Consider the following 14,353-nt stretch of genomic DNA (forward strand, 5'->3'; position numbering starts at 1 on the left):
TCTTCTTATCATGGATTGAGTGTTTTCCTTGTCATATCGGCATTTATCGAAGCATATGCGCTGACAATTCTCTCTCGCATATCTGCAGGTGTAGTTGGAACGTCTTTATAAACAATGTCCTTTACGAATACCCATAAGAAAAAATCCAAAGACGTCAAGTCTGGCGAACGAGCCGGCCACGACACATCTCCTCCGCGTCCAATCCAACGATTTGGGAATTGTTTCTGCAACTCATTTCTAGCCATCAGCAAAAAATGTGCCGGGCACCGTCGTGTTGATACCACATTCTGTTCCTTGTTCCTAAAGGTATTTCTTCCAGTAACAGACCTAATGTTTCTTGAAGGATTTTGGTGTACTTCGTACCAATGAGATTATCTTCAATGAAATAGGAGCCTGTAATTCTGTCCTCCAGAGTCCCACACCATAAATTCACCGACCACGGTTTTTGGAGTGCAACTTCCCGCAGCCAACATGGATTTTCAGTTGCTCAGTAATGCATGTCATGCAAATTAACATTTCCATGCTTCGCAAATGTATCCTCGTCAGTAAAGAAAATCAAATTAATAAATGTGTCATCCCTCTGAATCTGAAGTTGAGCCCATTGACAGAATTCAATGCGACACTGGCCGTTGTGGCCGAATGGTTCTAGGCGCTTCAGTCCGGAACCGCGCTGCTGCTGCGGTCGCAGGTTCGTATCCTGCCTCGGGCATGGATATGTGTGATGTCCTTAGGTTAGTTAGGTTTAAGTAGTTCTAAGTCTAGGGGACTGTTGACGTCAGATGTTAGGTCCCATAGTGCTTAGAGCCATTTGAACCATTTCAATGCGACGCATACAATCCGTACCAGTTAATTCTTGCTGGAGACTGATACGGTAAGGATGATATTTATGGCGGTGCAGAAAACGAATAACAGTACTCTGGCTCATGCCAGATTCCCTTGCGATTTGACGCGAACCACAGTGGCAAGAGTACCAATTTCTGTTTCCTCGTTAGCAACTTTCCTTCGGCGGATATGTTTCCGATGCGTTAAATACCCAGTTGTTCTCAATTTACCATACACATATTTAAATTTACGACGTGTAGGGTGAGTACGTTGAGGATATCTTCCAGCGTGTAAGTCACTAACTCTCATGAATTTCCTTGACATTCTCCGTAAATGAGAAGCATATCGACTTGCTCTTCATTTAGTAATCGCGAAAGCGTTACAGAGATAATAGATAAACTCCAGTGGGAGACTGCCAGAGAGACGCTCAGTAGCTCGGTACGGGCTTTTGTTGAAGTTTCGAGAACATACCTTCACCGAGGAGTCAAGCAGTATATTGCACCCTCCTACGTATATCTCACGAAGAGACCATGAGGATAAAATCAGAGAGATTAGAGCCCACACAGAGGCATACCGACAATCTTTCTTTCCACAAACGATAGGAGACTGGAATAGAAGGGAGAACCAATTGAGGTACTCAACCCTCCGCCACACACCGTCGGGTAGCTTGCGGAGTATGGATGTAGATGTAGATGTAGATGTAGATTCACCTTCCCTTGAGTCGACGATACTAGTCTTACCGTTCCTATTTGTGTTGTACTGTGAAACCGTCGAATGGTGTTTACATGTCAATTGCACGTTAGATGGATACGCCGTATTGGGTGAATATTTACTATTTGCAAAAAAAAAAAAAAAAAAAAAAAAAAAAAAATGGTTCAAATGGCTCTGAGCACTATGGGACTTAACATCTATGGTCATCAGTCCCCTAGAACTCAGAACTACTTAAACCTAACTAACCTAAGGATAGCACACAACACCCAGTCATCACGAGGCAGAGAAATACTATTTGCAGATATAGGAGAGAGAACTATCAGAGCATGTGGTTCGATAAGTTTCGCAATGATGCGGAATACCACTAAACCTGTGATAAGAAGATTGCAGCACTGCATTGATACTAATGGTCAGGCCGGCCGGAATAGCCGAGCGGTTCTAGGCGCTACAGTCTGGAACCGCGTAACCGTTGCGGTCGCAGGTTCGAATCCTGCCTCGGGCATGGATGTGTGTGACGTCCTTAGGCTAGTTGGGTTTAAGTAGTTCTGAGTTCTATGGGACAGATGACCTCAGAAGTTTAGTCCCATAGTGCTCAGAGGCATTTGAACCATTTGATGCTAATGGTCATCACTTCGAACAACTGTAAATGGACGTTCATGCCACCTTTCTGACCTTCGTTAACCTGCAAAGACCTTACTGTTACACATCATTGGATTTGTCTCGATGGCCGCTATCAGACAGTAAGTACCAAACCGTAGCATCCCATTTAAAAAACAAAGTTGACCTTCACATCTCTGAAGCGACCGCACCTAACAACAAAAAACGAATGTCATATTATGGCCCCCGTTGCCCCATGCAACATTTGTCCAGCAAAGTTTTTGGCTACTATCATAATTTCGAAGTTATTCTAGTTGGCAACAGTTAGTGACTCACCCTGTATTAAGAGGGCGTCAATGTTTTTAAAGCTCTGCAGTATCCTTCAGTACACTGCGCAAGGCGTCGCTACCGCTCTCAGACGGTTAATATTATTGCATAATAGTATCGCTCAATAAATATTGAGCGTGTGAGGACTCCTTAATAGTTCCTTGGGGTACTCCCGAAATAGCCTTTAAACCTGTCGGAGCTACGCGCACTACATTACATTTCTTTATGTTCATGGCCGACTGCCATTCGGTGTATCAATTGTGGACCCTTCACAGGTCTTCCTGAGCCTGGCACAGGAGAAGAATTCGCGGGGTATCGCATCAACCTAGAGAAGTGTGAAACAAAACACAGCTTTTGCGGTACACCGGTACACTCACCGAAAACAACGGAGGATGGTGACGACAGAGCGCCTGCAGTGGTGGTGACGTGCGACACGAAGCGGCGACGGCGCCGAACTGCACGCCGTCCGTGGCAGACGACCGCTAACTGGCGAAACGCCGGCAGCCTTTAAGTGCCCCGAGCATGCACCGCCTGTTTAGCGATAAGCCGCTAGCAGGCCTGCGGCGATACGTCCGCCTGGCACCGTGCGTCCACACGTCGAAGCGCTGACAAGGCGGAGGGAGTCGCATCCTTCGCCAGCACTTTTCAGTGTGAGACGTTCTGTCGAAAGGCAGGTCCAGCAGTACTGAGGTCACCAACACGTTCCACGCTGCCCCTCCTTAGCGCCGTCTACATTAATAAACGGCCAAAGTAACCAAAGACGAGTTGCAGGTTGCGTATCCGACAGCTTCACGGGGCAACAAAAAATTCGATATTCTGTTCCTCATATAATTATTGGGCGAATTTAAAAATTTAAAGGGCTATTATAATGTGCACGTTAAGAGGTGTTATTTTCCATTAAAGTGTTAATGTTACTGTAAAAGTAAGATGATTGGTAAATGCTAGAATTAACTGCTGAAACCTAAGACTTACCATCACAGTGTGATAAAAGTCCGAAATTTCTTATTATATTCGTAGATTTCGAACTTTTCCCAAGAGACGTTCGTAAATCTTTGGATGTACCCATACCAACTGGTAAAACAGTATTCATTAAAAAAATCAGCTTAGGAATTTATTGAAATACACTATTGGCCATTAAAATTACTACACCAGGAAGATCACGTGCTACAGACGCGAAATTTAACCGACAGGTCAAATGGCTTTGAGCTCTATGGGACTTAACTTCTCAGGTCATCAGTCCCCTACAACTTAACCCCAACTAACCTAAGGAGATCACACACATCCATGCCCGAGGCAGGATTCGAACCTGCGACCTAGCGTTCGCGCGGTTCCAGACTGTAGCGCGTAGAACCGCTCGGCCACCTCGGCCGGCGTTAACCGACAGAAACAAGATGATGTGATATGCAAATGATCAGCTTTTCAGAGCATTAACACAAGCTTGGCGCCGGTGGCGACACCTTCAACGTGCTGACATGAGGAAAGTTTCCAACCAATTTCTCATACACAAACAGCATTTGACCGACGTTGCCTGGTGAAAAGTCGTTGCGATGCCTCGTGTAAGGAGGAGAAATGCGTACCATCACGTTTCCGACTTTGATAAAGGTCGGATTGTAGCCTATCACGACTACGCTGCTCGCGTTGGTCGAGATCCAATTACTTTTAGCAGAATATGGAATCGGCGGGTTCAAGAGGGTAATACAGAACGCCGTGCTGCATCCCAACGGCCTCGTATCACTAGCAGTCGAGATGACAGGTGTGGTGTCACCGCCAGACACCACACTTGCTAAGTGGTAGCTTTAAATCGGCCGCGGTCCATTAGTACATGTCGGACCCGCATGTCGCCACTGTCAGTGATAGCAGACCGAGCGCCACCACACGGCAGGTCTCGAGAGACTTACGAGCACTCGCCCCAGTTGTACGGACGACGTAGCTAGCGATGCACACTGACGAAGCCTCGCTCATTTGCAGAGCAGATAGTTAGAATAGCCTTCAGCTAAGTCCATGGCTACGACCTAGCAAGGCGCAATTTGCATGTATCTACAGAGTCTCACTTGTATTGTCAAGAGCGATGTACAACAAGGATGGATTAAAGTTAAGTATTCCAGAAGCTACGTACTTTTCTTTATAGCATTCATTACGTATCCTGTTTCAGACCTCACGCCATCCTTCGTGAGCTTATAGCGTGCATATCGGTCTCCTCAAACCACACTGTGTCGGCACTTCTGTCGACACATCAACAGGCATCTTATCCGCAGGCTGTAATGGATCGTGCAGCCACGTGTCGATCCCCGAGTCCACAAATGGGGAGTTTGCAAGACAACAACCATCTGCACTAACAGTTCGACGACGTTTTCTGCAGCATGGACTATCAGCTCGGAGACCATGGCTGCGGTTACCCTTGACGCTGCATCACAGACAGGAGCGCCTGCGATGGTGTACTCAACGACTAACCTGGGTGCACTAATGGCAAAACGTCTTTTTTTCGGATGAATACGGGTTCTGTTTACAGCATCATGATGGTCGCATCCGTGTTTGGCGACATCGCGGTGAACGCACATTGGAAGCGTGTATTCGTCATCGCCATACTGGCGTATCACCCGGCATGATGGTATGGGGTGCCATTGGTCACACGTCTCGGTTACCTCTTGTTCGCATTGACGGCAGTTTGAACAGTGGACGTTACATTTCAGATGTGTTACGACCCGTGGCTCTACCCTTCATTCGATCCCTGCTAAACCCTACATTTCAGCAGGATAATGCACGACCGCATGTTGGAGGTCCTGTACGGGCCTTTCTGGCCACAGAAAATGTTCGACTGCTGACCTGGCCAGCACATTCTCCTGACCTCTCATCAATTGAAAACGTCTGGTCAATGGAGGCCGAGCAACTGGCTCGTCACAATACGCCAGTCACTACTGTTGACGAACTGTGGTATCACGTTGAAGCTGCATGGGCAGCTGTACCTGTACACGCCATCCAAGCTCCGTTTGACTCAATGCCCAGGCGTATCGAGGCCGTTATTACGGCCAGAGGTGATTGTTAAAATGCAATCACATATTAGTTCTAGTATAATATGTTTGTCCAATGAATACCCGTTTATCATCTGCATTTCTTCTTGGTGTAGCTATTTTAATGGCCAGTAGTGTACATTAGTGAACGGCCAAAGTAACCAGAACCGAGTTGTAGGTTGCGTATCCGACAGCTTCAAGGGGCAAGAAAAAAAATTTATATTCAGTATCTCATATAATTATTGGCCGAATTAAAAAATTTAGAAGGCTATCATAATGTTCTCGTTAAGAGGCGTAATCTTCCATTAAAGTGTTAATGTTACGGTAAAAGTAAGATGATTGGTGAATCCTAGAATTAACTGCTGAAATCTAAGACTTACTAACACGGTGTGGTAAAAGTCCGAAATTTCTTATTATATTCATAGATTTCGAACTTTTCCCAGGAGATGTTGGTAAATCTTTGGATGTATCCATACCAACAGTACTCAGTTAAAAAATCTGCTTAGGAATTTATTGAAATAGTTTCTATTTATTGTAAATTTACGTATTTTAAACATTCTTGTATTCCAATGTGATTATAATGAGCAAAATTCCATATTAGTGAAAAATGTTGTAAAAAATGTTACCTTATGAACGTTAATTTTTGTTAAAACAAGGCTGACCATTGTGGTATTTCGAATTACATAATATGGAAGACGATTTATACAAACATTTTTTAGTTGAACACCTTTTTAAGCAAGTGCCCTTTTTGAACCCTTGTCCTCCAACAAAAGGTTGTTTGGCAGCCACTTCCCATAGTACTTCTTCGACGTTGATAAAATTATCCTTGCACAATTTAAATTGGTTCCTAGTGTACAATGACTTGAGTTTACCAGCTCTGGTACCAAGCTGATAAAATTCGTCATCCTAAATATTTATCACTACTGCTATTACAGATTTTGCATCAATTTTTACCCCTGTCTACATCCGGTACTTTAATTCTCACATTCCGTCCGACTGAATGTTTTGGAATTTTGTTACACGAGGCTGCTTTCATTTTCTTCGCCTGCAATTGAAGACCTTCTTTGGCAGCTTTTCTGATCCGTTTCACTTCATTAACACTGTTGGAAGTTGTCAGCGCCTCGTCACAACCATCAGCTGGTGCCGGTGCCTCGTTGTTAACTGTTGTCAAATCCTGGGTCTCTGGTGCTTTTTCGTCTGCTGCAGCCGCACTTTCTACCTCCGTTCCTTCTGTTCCAGTAATTGATTCACTGTCATCAATTCCTTGGCCGTCATTTTGAGTTTCCTGTGAGTCATTGGAGGTGGTGTTTAACATTGTTTCCAAGTCTTCTTCAATGTTTATATTTTTTATTAAATCATGTGGAACAACTGAGGTCGCAATGCCCATTTTCATTGGAACCCCAGATATGTCTTCATATGGTGAACATCCGATCGCTTCATGATAAGCCCTATTTTTCTTTGCTTGCACAAACCTTTTCCCTTCAGACCATTTTGATGTTTCATTTGTTTCCATCCAAGATGGTAACATATTTTCGATGTCTTGATTTGCTCTTTCGACTGATCCCTGAGACTGACTGTGGCTCGGCTTCCCGTGGACTGTCATTATATCACTCCACAACCCACATAAACTTTGAATGACTTGGTTACAAAACTCTCTATCATTATCAGAATGAAGGATACTTGGGGCAACAAAGGTGATAAAAATTTCCAAAAGATTACTTGCTATTTCATCAGCGCTTTTAGAAGTTAGTGCGTGGAGGATAACAAATTTTGTCAAATGATCTTGGTATACAATTATGAACATCGACTTATTGTCTTGGTTTGCCTGCATGTCGATTAAGTCAGTTTGGCATCGCGAATTCATTTCACTTTGTATGACAGGTTTCACTACAACACCCCTTTTCAGTGTTTTTTGCTTTTTCTGACATGGTTCACATAATCTCAAATAAGTAACGATTGACTGAACGGTCACATTCTTGTACTTACGATTCAGTTCCACAATAATCTGTGTTCGACCGCCATTGTCTATAGCAAATGGGTCTCTTGCAGTACGTTAAAAAGATCACCAAAACGAACGTAATAACGAATTTCTTCTTTTCCAGTAGACGCTGGTGCTATGAGTTTCCCTTCACCTCCGATTTTGAGAACATCATATAGCTTCAAACGTCTGCAGTGAACAGATTTTTTATTGGAAACAATTTTTGCATTTTTCACTTCACTTTACAGAATATTATATTGCTCAGCACCTGCATAAAAATTACTGTCATTCTTCTTATTCACTTAAAAGTTCGTAAAAACTGTTACGCATAACATCACTCATTCTGATGCAAAGCTGCAGAAGAAACACCACTAGAACGAGTCGCAAAGATGACTGTACGAACGATGCTCGAATGCTGGACACTGAGTGAAACTATGCAGCGATGAGCGGACTGAGAACTCATAACTCATAATTGGCAACAAAGAAACTTATATGAACACAAAATTAAACCTGTAGACTTGTCAAACTTTTTATGGCTACAATTTGACCACAACCTAAACTGGAAAATTAGACTTAACGAAATGCCAGATTTCAGCTACATTTGCAGTACGCACGATAGCAGAAATAGGTGATTTAAAAATGAAGAAGTTAGTTTATTCGGCCTATTTCCATTCACTAATGAGTTATGGAATCATATTTTGGGGAAAAATCCTCCCACAAAGAGAACATTTTCAAAATTCAGAAACGAGTCATTAGAAATATATCTGCTGTCAGTCCTAGATTATCACGCAGAGACGTCTTTGAGATACTTGGTATTCTAATTACTATTTTTCAGTACATATACTCATTGATGTCTTTTGTTGTTTCCAACATGTATCTTTTTTACAGAAGCTAGTGCAAAACATGGTTATAATACCAGAACCATAAACAATTTGTGTAAAGAATATAAAAGTTTAACATTAGTAGAAAAAGGAGTCAAATACATGGGTAGTCATATATTCAATAACTTAACAGAGCATATCAAAGGTCTTGTAAGTGATAAAGATCTGTTTCAGAGTGAATTAAAGAACTTCCTGTTGGCCAACTCCTTCCACTCCATCGATAAATATATTCACAAGGATTAGAGCTCATAACTCTGCCTGCATTTGAATTGTACAATATCCATGTATTTGAGTTAAAAAAAAAAAAAAAAAAAAAACCTTCACTCTTTCCACATCCCAGAGACTTCTCGCCAAGGGATCCATGGAAAACGATAAATTAATGTAAAAAAAAACCTGTGAACTGACTAATCACATGTACGAAGTTATATTGATATCCGATCATGTCTTTTGGGTGCTTCAGTGTTTCTTTTCTTTTTTTTTTGTGAAGCACTGTATCATTTCTTTTTATATCTTGTTCTAAAAATGCATCTGAGACAAAAAAGGCCAGTTATTGTAATTGACTGTATCGGCGATGGGAAGAACATCTGCTTGTGTAATTACAATAACATAATTGCCAAAGCATGGAGTGCACCGCTACTGAAAGAACAAAGTCGAACGACGAATTTATGGTGATGTGGTATCTGTGTTGATTTGCATATTCTTCAGTTCTCTGACTTTCGTGAACTTTCCTTCTATGTTATCTGTGGAGAAGCAAGCATGAAATTCCCCGCCACGCTGGACAGGGAATTACCCGGTATCTGTTTATGTCTGTGCGCAAACTTGTAGCCTTGAGTAGACCGCGAACTGTGATACTGTACTTCGTCACTAAATTAGTGCCACGTAACCGGTATAGTCTTGAATATCTTTTTGGAGAGAATATTCAAAATGTAAAAAAATGTAAATGTCGTGAGACTAGGGCCTCCCTTCCGGTAGACCGTTCGCCGGGTGCAAGTCTTTCGATCTGACGCCACTTCGGTGACTTGCGCGTCAATGGGAATGAAATGATGGTGATTAGGACAACACAACACCTAGTCCCTGAGCGGAGAAAATCTCCGACCCAGCCGGGAAACGAACCCGGGCCCTTACGGTTGATATTCTGTCGCGCTGACCACTCAGCTACAGGGGGCGGATATTCAAAATGTATTTTGCAAGAATGAAAATGGAAAGATGAGTTTCATTTGGTCCGGGTCAACAGCGGCGATGAAATGTTTAAATGACTGAAAGCCGCTTGAAACTGTCATGTTATTTATTCGTTGTATGACTGAACAATTTCGGACCTAGACCATAATCAAGTATCCTATAAAACTTAAGTGTATTATCAATCAGCAAAGGTTAAACATAATAAGTCACATATTAAGCTGTACTAGGGTTAATACAACTTACTACGCAAAACATTCCTCAGTGGTACATGACGCCATACAAGTCTCTGCGCCAGTGTATATTTAAATAGCGACCATCGACATTGTGGGGATGCCGTTACCTCGCTACAGTCATCAAATAATAGATTGATAATCTGGTTTGAGATGATTTGGTTGCTTGAATGTTTGCTAATGCAGGCTGTAAGTGAGTAGTGATTACCTGTGTGTGTTATCGTAAATGAAAATCTGGGAATGTGAATCGACAACCTAAATGTGCTACTGAGCTCAAAGCCACATCATTGACATGAAATTGAAAAGAATCCCTCGTGTCTCGAAACTGATTTCATTCATAAGCAAATAAAAAAAAACAAGCCAAACATTTCACTCTCGGTAGACTTGGTCAGTGCGAATTGTTTGAAAAAAAAACCTGACTGAATGTTTTTTTTAAAAGAACCTCTAATGTCGACGTGTATAAGAATGTAACCTGAAACACACGAAAATTTCTGCACTTACATAAGGCTAAAAACTAACTGCAGTTGGTCCAGGGAAATTTGGCTCATAATCTTGACAGAGAATGCCAATGAAACACGTGGCTAAAACTTTAAGTTCTGAAATATCATTTAGGATGGAAGTCACCAAAAAGAGAATCATTGACACTAATAAGAAAATTCATTTAATCTAATAACTTAAATGGTACAGTAAATTAACTCAGAAGATCAATCAATGAAATAATTATCAAAAACTCGACGGTGACGAGAGTGAAGTGGATCAACAAGACAAGTCTATAAAAATAAATGTAAACGTTTTACCTCGTCAAATAATACCTTGTTCTTTATTTGAGAATCTTTTTTATGTCAAACCACTATTCTGACTCATCATTCCTCCTCGTAATAAATCTGCAGCTCACATAGGCCCAAATATGCGTCCATGCATTACACTTTACACTCAACAAAAAAACCCTCCCGCCTCACACCGCAGCATTCACTGGCTGTCGAAGATTCTACGACACCACAGTACTGGGGTCTGTTACCTAACTGTTCCTCTGAACACAGTTCTTCAAATATGTCATTTTCCTTAACAAACATTAATACGTCAAATAACATCATCAAAAACAGCCATCCTACAAGGCTTATCGAAATATTGGAGTGCAGTAATTTTGTAATTGTAGTCATTGTCAGTACGGCCCCTTTACTGTTGTTGGGTACGAAAGACATTGTTTTACTAGCTGCATAAAAATAGCTTATTTGTACACACTGTACATGCCAGATAAGAGACTATAGGCAAATATCTGATACAACAATGTTGGTAGTGTTTATAGTTTTTATAAAGAAATATTTTATTATAACTTGTAGGATGATGACAGCGTGTGAGCAGTGTAACGACTGAATCTTAATGTACAGCAAGGTGCAGACCTATGGTCAACTATCTGGTTAGTGTACGTATTGAACGTGCTGTTCGTGGGATATTTATTAACGTCAGTGGCTAACTAACTGTATAGTAAATATGAGAAATTTACTTGTTTTGACGATTAATGGTTTGCAAAAGTTGTAATATTTTACGAAGTGAGCTGAATGCAACACACGATATAGTTTAAAGGTTTTCATAATTTACAATGTGAGCATGGCTACAGCTGGTAAGCTATGGAGCGATAATACGGCTTCTAACATAGATAGGATTTAGGCCACTAAATTATATAGCGCGCAGGAAATCAAGTCACAGTCAAGGTTGCTTGGAAGTTTGCTAAGGCAGGCTTACCGAAATGTTGTATGGAGCAGCATGTAACTGTTATTGTCACTAAGGCAACTTTATTGTTGTTGGATACGTAAGGTAATGTTTTAGTAGCTGTATAAAAATAATCAGCCTGTGCATGATATGTACACCAAATGAGATATGTGTAGGCAGACATGATAACCACTGGTGATAGCGTTCAAGTAGTATTTATGATGTGGGTTGATGATAATATGCGATCATTATGACGCTTGCAACTTAATGTGTAGCAAGGTATAGACAACGTGTCATTTATTTGGTTACCGCACATATGAAATGTGCTGAAGGCAGGACATTTGTAAACGTCATTACTTCACTAACAGTAAGGTAAATATGTGGTATTTACCTATTCCAGTGATCATGTTTTAAAAGATGTAATGTTTTACGATATCACATGAATGTTTGAAGATTTTAAAATCTGCGGTGTGAGCTGTTCATAGCACATGATGTGGTTCAAAGAAGAAACATTATGGTAATAGAATGTAAAAAATGAGATAAAATACACTCCTGGAAATTGAAATAAGAACACCGTGAATTCATTGTCCCAGGAAGGGGAAACTTTATTGACACATTCCTGGGGTCAGATACATCACATGATCACACTGACAGAACCACAGGCACATAGACACAGGCAACAGAGCATGCACAATGTCGGCACTAGTACAGTGTATATCCACCTTTCGCAGCAATGCAGGCTGCTATTCTCCCATGGAGACGATCGTAGAGATGCTGGATGTAGTCCTGTGGAACGGTTTGCCATGCCATTTCCACCTGGCGCCTCAGTTGGACCAGCGTTCGTGCTGGACGTGCAGACCGCGTGAGACGACGCTTCATCCAGTCCCAAACATGCTCAATGGGGGACAGATCCGGAGATCTTGCTGGCCAGGGTAGTTGACTTACACCTTCTAGAGCACTTTGGGTGACACGGGATACATGCGGACGTGCATTGTCCTGTTGGAAGAGCAAGTTCCCTTGCCGGTCTAGGAATGGTAGAACGATGGGTTCGATGACGGTTTGGATGTACCGTGCACTATTCAGTGTCCCCTCGACGATCACCAGTGGTGTACGGCCAGTGTAGGAGATCGCTCCCCACACCATGATGCCGGGTGTTGGCCCTGTGTGCCTCGGTCGTATGCAGTCCTGATTGTGGCGCTCACCTGCACGGCGCCAAACACGCATACGACCATCATTGGCACCAAGGCAGAAGCGACTCTCATCGCTGAAGACGACACGTCTCCATTCGTCCCTCCATTCACGCCTGTCGCGACACCACCGGAGGCGGGCTGCACGATGTTGGGGCGTGAGCGGAAGACGGCCTAACGGTGTGCGGGACCGTAGCCCAGCTTCATGGAGACGGTTGCGAATGGTCCTCGCCGATACCCCAGGAGCAACAGTGTCCCTAATTTGCTGGGAAGTGGCGGTGCGGTCCCCTACGGCACTGCGTAGGATCCTACGGTCTTGGTGTGCATCCGTGCGTCGCTGCGGTCCGGTCCCAGGTCGACGGGCACGTGCACCTTCCGCCGACCACTGGCGACAACATCGATGTACTGTGGAGACCTCACGCCCCACGTGTTGAGCAATTCGGCGGTACGTCCACCCGGCCTCCCGCATGCCCACTATACGCCCTCGCTCAAAGTCCGTCAACTGCACATACGGTTCACGTCCACGCTGTCGCGGCATGCTACCAGTGTTAAAGACTGCGATGGAGCTCCGTATGCCACGGCAAACTGGCTGACACTGACGGCGGCGGTGCACAAATGCTGCGCAGCTAGCGCCATTCGACGGCCAACACCGCGGTTCCTGGTGTGTCCGCTGTGCCGTGCATGTGATCATTGCTTGTACAGCCCTCTCGCAGTGTCCGGAGCAAGTATGGTGGGTCTGACACACCGGTGTCAATGTGTTCTTTTTTCCATTTCCAGGAGTGTAGATAAATAAGATGAAAATATATACAGTTATTGCACTTGGCTATGTGAGTCGAGGCTGATAGACATTGGCTTTGGGCACGCCGCATTGTGGCGCTACTTTGATTTATTATAATGCATGCTATATCATAATTACGAATATGTATGTAAAAAAAACATGTAAATGATTGTATACTGTAAGTGCAAGTAACGTTTCAGTTACGTCCAAGGCTGTCACATATCACTGCTAGCGAACAGGGTAACGCAGCGCTTCAGTTTTGTGCCGTTCGATGTGAAGGAAATCGCAATGTATACACATATAAAGTTTAAAATTTGGTATTCATGTAATGATTTCTAGCGACGAATAATGAACATTTGGTTACTCAAATGTACGTCGATGGACTGTATAATTAGACTTACGGCAAAAGTATTAAAAATATGTTTTGCACGGATGGAAAAATATTGTAATGCTTTATGTAACGCTCAACTTATACACACAATTGTGTAAGTATATTGTAATTTTCACCTTTGCTAACGCCGTAAAATCTTTTTTTGGCTGTTGTTGTAGTCTTCAGTCCGGAGATCGGTTTGATGCAGTTTTCCACGTTACCCTATCCTGTGCAAACCTCTTCATCTCCGATTAACTACAGCAACCTACATCCTTCTGAATCTGCTTAGTACATTCATCTCTTGGTCTCCCACTGTGATTTTTGCTCCCCTCCCCCATCCCCACGCACAATTCCCTCCAATACTAAATTTTTGACCCCTTGGTGTCCTAGAATGTGTCCTATCAACTGATCCCTTCTTTTGGTCAAGTTGTGCTACAAATTTCTTGTCTTCCCAATTCCATTCAGTACTTCTTCATTAGTTACGCGATCTACCTATCTAATCTTCAGCATTCTTCTGCAGCACCACATTTCAAAAGCTTCTACTCTCTTCTTGTCTAAACTGTTTATCGTCCATG

At 42.8% G+C, this 14,353-nt stretch overlaps 1 protein-coding gene across 3 annotated transcripts in view; it reads right to left on the bottom strand.

Annotated features, from left to right (window-relative positions):
* Positions 1 to 14,353, bottom strand: part of LOC126241393 (scoloptoxin SSD14-like) — a 483,336-nt gene that overhangs the window by 225,431 nt on the left and 243,552 nt on the right. Inside the window, exon 1 of one of the 3 annotated variants that reach the window (XM_049948002.1) lies at positions 2,835 to 2,953. The exons of the other annotated variants lie outside the window; for them this stretch is intronic. The gene's annotated coding sequence lies outside the window, so the exon portion shown is untranslated. Of the gene's footprint in view, positions 1 to 2,834; positions 2,954 to 14,353 lie in introns of those variants that run through there. 3 annotated transcript variants of the gene reach the window in all.

Source organism: Schistocerca nitens, chromosome 1 (assembly GCF_023898315.1).
Source record: "Schistocerca nitens isolate TAMUIC-IGC-003100 chromosome 1, iqSchNite1.1, whole genome shotgun sequence".
NCBI classification, from domain to species: domain Eukaryota; kingdom Metazoa; phylum Arthropoda; class Insecta; order Orthoptera; family Acrididae; genus Schistocerca; species Schistocerca nitens.